The sequence below is a fragment of the Pocillopora verrucosa genome, chromosome 9 (genome assembly GCF_036669915.1).
Source record: "Pocillopora verrucosa isolate sample1 chromosome 9, ASM3666991v2, whole genome shotgun sequence".
Taxonomy (NCBI): Eukaryota; Metazoa; Cnidaria; class Anthozoa; order Scleractinia; family Pocilloporidae; genus Pocillopora; species Pocillopora verrucosa.
Genome location: NC_089320.1, coordinates 9,886,233 through 9,893,732, shown reverse-complemented (window position 1 = coordinate 9,893,732; position 7,500 = coordinate 9,886,233).

Below are 7,500 nucleotides of genomic sequence, written 5' to 3'. Positions count from 1 at the left end.
CAGTCATCATTGTTGTTGTTAACGAACTTCACTATGGCTCTCGTCAGCGTCTGGTTCATTCTTTCATCAAGGCCATTTGACTGAGGGTGGTACGCTGAACTGATCCTGTGGTCCGTGCCACACAACTTAAACAGCTCCTCGTTAACCTTGTTAACGAATTCTCGGCCCTGGTCAGACATCACAATTTCCGCCACTCCGTATCTGGTGATCAGGTCGTACAAGAAATCCGCCACACCTAGAGGACCGATAAATATTTGCCAATTAAGGAGGCTCGAAAGAGTTTCTCGCTATTATAGTGCTTGTTAAACGATACAAGATTACAGAAAAGTGATTAAGATCATTTGGCCAAAGTACAAATACATTTATAGCCCTGTTATTGGGCTATACATTGAGGATATTTATGACGTCATAATGGTTACCATGGTAACATCTGAACAGCGGGAAAAGACCACAAAAATAACAGTTTTTGCCATTCATCTGTAAAACTAAGTCGGTGACCTGCCATTTTTATTTCGTTATGTGAAAGCTTCCTTGGCTCTGAATTTTGTCTGCGAATATTAGAAAATTCTGTATTGTGGAAATATAATTATATTGAAAAAGGCGTTTATTAATTTAATAGGAAGTCCACAATAGAGTTTCTGCCCAAGCTGACTTTTTTATTTGAATTAGCATGTTAATTGTTAATTGCATGCAAAAAATCAAGGTAAGTGAGTTAATTTTCGAAATAAAAAGAAATGTTTTTCGCACGTTTCATTTCCGGTTTCTTCGATTTTTTATGGCAATTTGGATTCCAAGCTGACGCGAGCAGTAAAAGCGAGCGCGCACGCTAAAAACCCTTTCGAGCCTCCTTAAAGCAAGTCGAGTTCAAACGGAGTTTGAATTTTGACTCGAGGCCTTGCTTCAAATTCGTTTGTAAATATATCGACTGTCGTTTCCCTAATGGTTGCGTGTCGCGTGTTTTAAGTTCTTGAGGCCCAAGCTTATTTTATGTTTTCAAAAGTAACACCTTCTTGGTAAAATTTCTCGAGATTAACAATCAATAGGTAAAGTTTGAATGAAGTCTAGGAGCAGTTTTATTTCAAGGGAATTCCCTTAAGCAATCTAACTTCAGTTAGTGAACACACGCTAAGTCAAATGCAGAACTTTTTTAAACTCGACTCTAGACAAATTGTTATTTCATTTGGCCCTTGTGAATTGCGACGTTTCAACCAGTAATGACAACCGAAAGAATAAACATAGTAAACTTGAGCTGTGCTTATTTTTTGTGTATTTGTATCGAATTCTTAATAAAGTCTCACAGAAAATAGTAAAAAGAGAAAAAAAAAATTAATTAATAACAAACGCGAACCCTTTACATTTCTCTCACACACGCTTAATGGCAGACAAAAAAAGAAAAACGTTTACCATTTGCGTGAGTGTTAACTCAAATAGTTTGCTAACTCTGTTAATGTAATAAGGTAATGACTCTTGTTAAGTCTTAATTTGAAATAAGTGTAAACAAAAAGACTACTCTATGGTTTAAAGCCTTCACGATACATAAAAAGATGGCGCCACACGTTGCATTCTAGGGTAGATTGACATGTCAGCCCCAAATTTACTGTGTTTGTATGGGAATCTGACGGCGAATAATTTCCTTAGAAAATAAATTCTGAACAATTTATTAACAGCAGAGTTAAGATACTAGGCAAAAGATTGTACTTTTCCTTTTTCTTTTTTCGAGTTTACAAATCTCAGTTCGTTACAACTAATTTTAATATCGGATACCACATACCTTCAGCCGATTTGCTTTTGAGAGGAGCTGCCTCTGGCCACTTGCTGAAATAGCAGGTACAGGTGATCAAGTACTTATTGCCGCGGGACGTCTCGGGCAGAGGTCCTACCAGATCGATACCAATCCGATGCCACACGGTGTCCTTTACTTTAATCGGATGTAGCTGGGCAGAAGGTTTTTCGAATTTCTTTGAGGTATGCTGGCAAACATCACAACGCTTGACAGTTTCATCGCAGTCTTCTAACACTCTAGCCCAATAATACCGAGATGTAACCTGGAAGAACAACAGGAGCACAAAAGTTAATAACTGACAAAGTAAATTGTCTCCACAATTTAAAAGTTCAAGACAAGTAGCATTGAATTTTGTACAAACCTTTTCTCTCGTCTTGTCACGGCTGAAGTGCCCAGCAAGTTTGTCAGAGTGACAAGCTCTCAGTATCTTCTGCTGCTCGTCTTGGCAATGAACCCATCTTTTAGGCTCACCTTTTTTCTGGCCAATGAAATAAAGCGCACCATCTTCAAGAACATATTTTAGCGCTTTCTTGCGCAAGTTTCTCTTTTGGTCTTTCGAAAAATCGATCGGATATTCGTTATCGCGGAGATAGTTAAAGACTTCGTTGTACGTTTTCGTTTCGGCCATCGTTCATGGAATGAATCATAAAAGTTATGATAACACTTGTGGAATTGAGTGCCCTTTTATACATAGCGAAGACAATAGAAGTAAAATAAAACCTTTGCAGTAGGCGGAGAAACTAAACTTTATTGTGCTGCACACAGTAACAATAACATAAATGAATAATTGCTGTAACACGTTCCACGCTTATTAACATTTCTATATATCAAGACAATGTAATTATCGTCTAAAAGCGACCTATTGTCTAGTACATGTTTATCACTTCATACCGATAATTTGTTAACATTCGACTAGACAAAAAACAATATCAATAAATGAGTTTAACTAAATGAGTTAAACCGTTTTTATATTTGCTCTATCAGTTAGTAAGTTGTGAAACATTTTATAACCGCACTGAAAATAACTTTTTTATGGTCGGTGCTTAACAGACCAAGCGCAACACTAACTATAACTTTTACGCGTTAAAGAGTATTATGAGAACGTTTGATTCAAAGTTACACACTTGCGGTACATAAAGACACGCTTTTCAAGGCTTCTGGTGAAAAGCGCTAGATTTCAAAAAGAAAAGAATCTAGACGAGAAAAAGAATAAAAAGAAAAGGAAAGAAAACAATGTAATTAGAATATAGCGGTGACTTATTGTCTATCATCTACTTTTTGTTAATTCACCCTACCAAACACTCTGTTTTTAACTTGACAAGAGCGCTAAAAAGACTTGAAGTTTAACTTAATTACTTTCATTCAAGAGGTAAGTAGCAAGTAGCACAAACGCAACGCGATGTTTATTTAACGGTGCGCCTAAAATAACATCATAACAGAATAACTTAATAAAGAAGTAAATTGTTCAACTGTATAAAATTAAAGTAGGCGGAGCAACGCATATCAGTTGAGGAAAACGAACAGCGAATTCCCGATTCTTTCGAACCTTCGTGAAAATAAAGCTTAATTCGAGAAATTGCGTTGACTAAAGGCTTTTCGTTGAAGTTGTCGGAAGTTTAGAAGTCGAGATTCGAGCAATCGGTATTTCACAAAACCAAAAAAAAAAAACAATCATAATTGAAGCTTTCACGCATTCAACGGTTGTTATTATTTTATATTTCACACTTTTTCAAGAGAACTGGCAAGCAAACAAATGATTTCAAAATTTACGTTTCATTTTCATTCCAGAGGTAAACAACAGACTTACAGCTGCAGGTTAATTTAACGAAAATCTTAAATTGAGACGCAATGCTGAGAAAAAGATCACGTCTACGAGAATGTTTTAAAATAAAAACCTACTTTCTGAAAAAAAAACTTTCTTTGAAAGCCTACTTTCTAAATTTTTATTATTTCTATTAGGAAGTTATGTATGGTAATGTTTTTACTCAGTTTTGTTAAAGGGGTCCAAATCCGTGGAGGGGAGTCCATATCCGCTAGTGGATATGGACCCCGGGGGTCCAAATCCGCTAGCGGATATGGACCAGGGGGGTCCATATCCGCTAGCAGATTTGGACGGGGGGGTCCAATTCTAGGGGGGTTGAAATCCGCTGGGACACCGGTGCTCACTGTCAAAGGCCTTGGCGAAATCTACAAAGTTGATATAGAGAGTTCGCTGCCATTTGGTACTCTGTTCCATAATATTTCTCAGTGTGAAAATATGATCAATACAGCCCCTTCCTCTCCTGAAACCTGCCTGTTCTTCACGAAGTCTATGGTCCACAGCCAGTGATAAGCGCTTCATGATGACCTTCGCTAAGATCTTGCTAGGGGTGGATAATAGTGTAATGCCGCGCCAGTTGTTACAGTCAGACAGAGCTCCTTTCTTTGGTATCTTGATGATGACGCCCTTATTCTAATTGTCAGGAATTTTCCTTCTGTCCCATATGGTGTTGAAAAGTGGCTGCAATATGCTTGCCGTAGTCACAGCGTCTGCCTTGAACAGTTCAGCATTGAGGCGGTCTTTGCCAGGTGCCTTGTGGTTTTTTAGAGAATTAATGGCCGCAATGATCTCTTCTTTCTTTGGTGGTCGGTGTCAACTTAACCCAATATTTTTTTATTTCAATGTAGCACATTGGAAAGGCAAGTTAGCAAGGACTTGAATCTTATGGAAAATTTAGTTTTTTAGTTCTCTGTATGATTTTCACTCGAGTAAAAACCAGTTTAACAAAGCATGTTTTGGTGGTGTGAATAGGGTATAAGTCGTGCTTAGAACTGCTTTTGATGTTGGGTGATATTGACCTCACAGAAAAAAATAGTAATGAAATTAATTTACCTGGACAGTCAATAACTTGCCAACCTGATACTTAGTATTAATCTTGGCTTTAATACCCCTCCAATTTTCTCTTTCTCTTTTGATGACTCTAGGGGAAACTCTGCAAATACCAATGCTTGTAAACTGTTCAGTTTGTTCCTATCCAAGCACTGTTTTCCATGTGTTCTGCCTGTGTTACTGTTACCTAGCTCTTCTCTTTCAAAGAAGAACTGCAGAAGTTTGAGGGTGCCTTTGTCTCTCCACTTTTAACATTGCCTCTACTTCCTTCACTTTGCTCAATTTAAACTTCAATCGCAAAAATATGTGGGCACAGGGTTCACATTAAGCCGTTAATTATATTTTTTCTTTAGCACTTTAGCAGCTTAGTGCGATAATGTGCATGTAATCATTTTGGTCAAAAATCTATTTTAAAATATGTGTTTAAAAACTCTAGTTAACTTGTGTTGTATTTTCTTGTTGTATGTAACTTTTTTTCTTCTTTGTTTTTAGTCTTTGTAATTTTATATGTAATCTTCTCTTCTTTCTGCCTCAATTAGCATAGCTATTTGCAGGCGGAGGATAAAAGTAATTCAGTTATGTGTGTGTCTATACGTGTGCTGCTTCTCCATAAACTGATAAACTTTAATAAGGCAATTTCCCTGTATTTTTTTTTTCAGGCAATATTCTAGGTTGATCAACTTTTTATACTTCCATTGCATTCAAATACACACTCATCAAAGTCACAGTAGTCTTTGTGTAAAGGAAAGAACTGCTGCTGAACTTAGTGGTATTACCAGTGATTATATCCTAGAGGGTAAACATCCTGTTGCTATCTTGCTGTGCAGGCTTCTAGCTGAAAAAAGGATGTTAGCTATGTGAGAACATGACTCACCAAGGCCAGATTTGCAGACTAAACAATGTTGAGAAACTGTTAATTTCCATGCCTTTCTGAATTTGACCCACATAGTGGAAGTGGTCAGAATGAGCAGAACCATTTTCTCTGTAAGTAGACATCTATTGTAGTTAGGCTTATTGTCTATTTGAGCTCTTTCTTGCTCTCTGGTCAATGCTGAACTTAATTAGATTACATGATCTTTTTGCCACACTCTAATTGGGGAAACTTTTTGGCCCTCAAATCGTACTTCCAATGCACAAAAACGTGGTTGAGGAGAACTTACTGGTGCTAAGTTGTTTTATTTTAAAGTTAAAGAACAGCAATCAGGCAGAAAATGGAAGAGAATAATTTTGTCAAAGGTATTTTGAAGTATACTTTGATAAAATAAAATATTGTAATGTAAATAACTTAAGTATTGCTTTATTTAGTCTATGGTGTTAAGAATGCCAGAATGTGAACTGTATTATGGTGTATCTATAAAATGTGCTGGTCTGGTGTTTAGCTGCAGTGTAAGCTGCAGCAATTATTATTCTTATGTATGTGCGTACCAAAGTCTAGCTTCCTGATCTTTCTTTTAAAACATTGAATGATACTTGACTACTTTATATTGTTACTAAGTTTGGACCACAGGTACAGCCCCATATATTTTTATTGTATGTATTTTTTTGTTATTTGTTCATTCTTTTTAAATGAGGCTTGCCAATCTTTATTGGCATATGCGGGCCTTGAGGTGAAGGCTGTTGCTGTGGGAGCTAAAGAGACTTCACTGAGATAAGTAGCCTTTTCATTGCATTTATTTTTATTACTTATCTTAGTTTAACCTTAAAGTAATCTGCCTGGCAAAACAGTTCTAACTACAAATCTCTGGCAGCCAAGCTTTTCTCATTCATTTGTTCATTTTTGTTTCAGCTTAGAAATCATCTACAAAATTACATTTCTAGTAAAAAGAAATTTAAAAATAAAAGACCTCTGGAAAGGAGTATTTCCTAAATATGTGCATTGTGATGTGATAGGATGCATTTGTTTTCCATTTTTGCCATTTTCACTTCTTTTTGTTTCATTTGGTTGTAGCCTGGCATTTTTAGTGGTTTCTGTTTGTGGAGGCATTACTGGTTGGAAATCAGTAATATGGCGGTTGGCATTTCCAAAGTTTTTCACCTACTAGAACTTTATAGGAGACAGGACAGATGTACTCCGTAATGGAGTTGCTTCAGCTCCCCAAGGAATTTTTGCACTAGAACTTCTTCACCAAGGGTGAATTCTCTTCCTTTACCAATTTTATTGTGTGTGGCCTTCTGATCTGTCTGCTTGTCAAATACTTTCCAACCGAGGTTAGGGAGCATTAAATCTAACCTTGTTGTTAATTGACGATTTAGGAATAACTCAGCTGCTGTTTGGCCTGTATTACTATTTGGTGTTGTTTGGTAACTGAAAAGAAATTGTTTTAAATTGTGCTTAATCCAACTGTTCCCCTCTACCTTAAAAATTGGTTAAATGTTTGAACAAAATGCTCTGCTTGGTCATAAGATTGAGGGTGAGCAACAAGCGTGTGCTTGATGCAGTTGGCTTTCATAAATCTACAGAATTCTTCCGAAGTGAACAGTGTACTGTTATCATGAATGAGATGCTGTGGAATGCCATACTGAGCAAACATATCAAGAAGCTTTGCTATTGTTGCTTCATTGGTGATTCTGAGCATTATCTCTACTTCAAACCATTTGGAGTGGCTATCAACAACAATTAGAAACATTTTACCCATAAATGGACATGCAAAACTGATTATGGCAGTCTTGGCCAATCCCACAGGTGTGAGGGTGTCTGTTGGGGCTTCTCAAGTGACTATAGCCACAAACACCAATAACTTGTATCCAACTGAACAAATGAAGAAAATCAAACTGTATGTGATAACACATTGTTGGCCACGCTGTCATAACACATGCTGTCATAACACATGCTGTCATAACACATTGT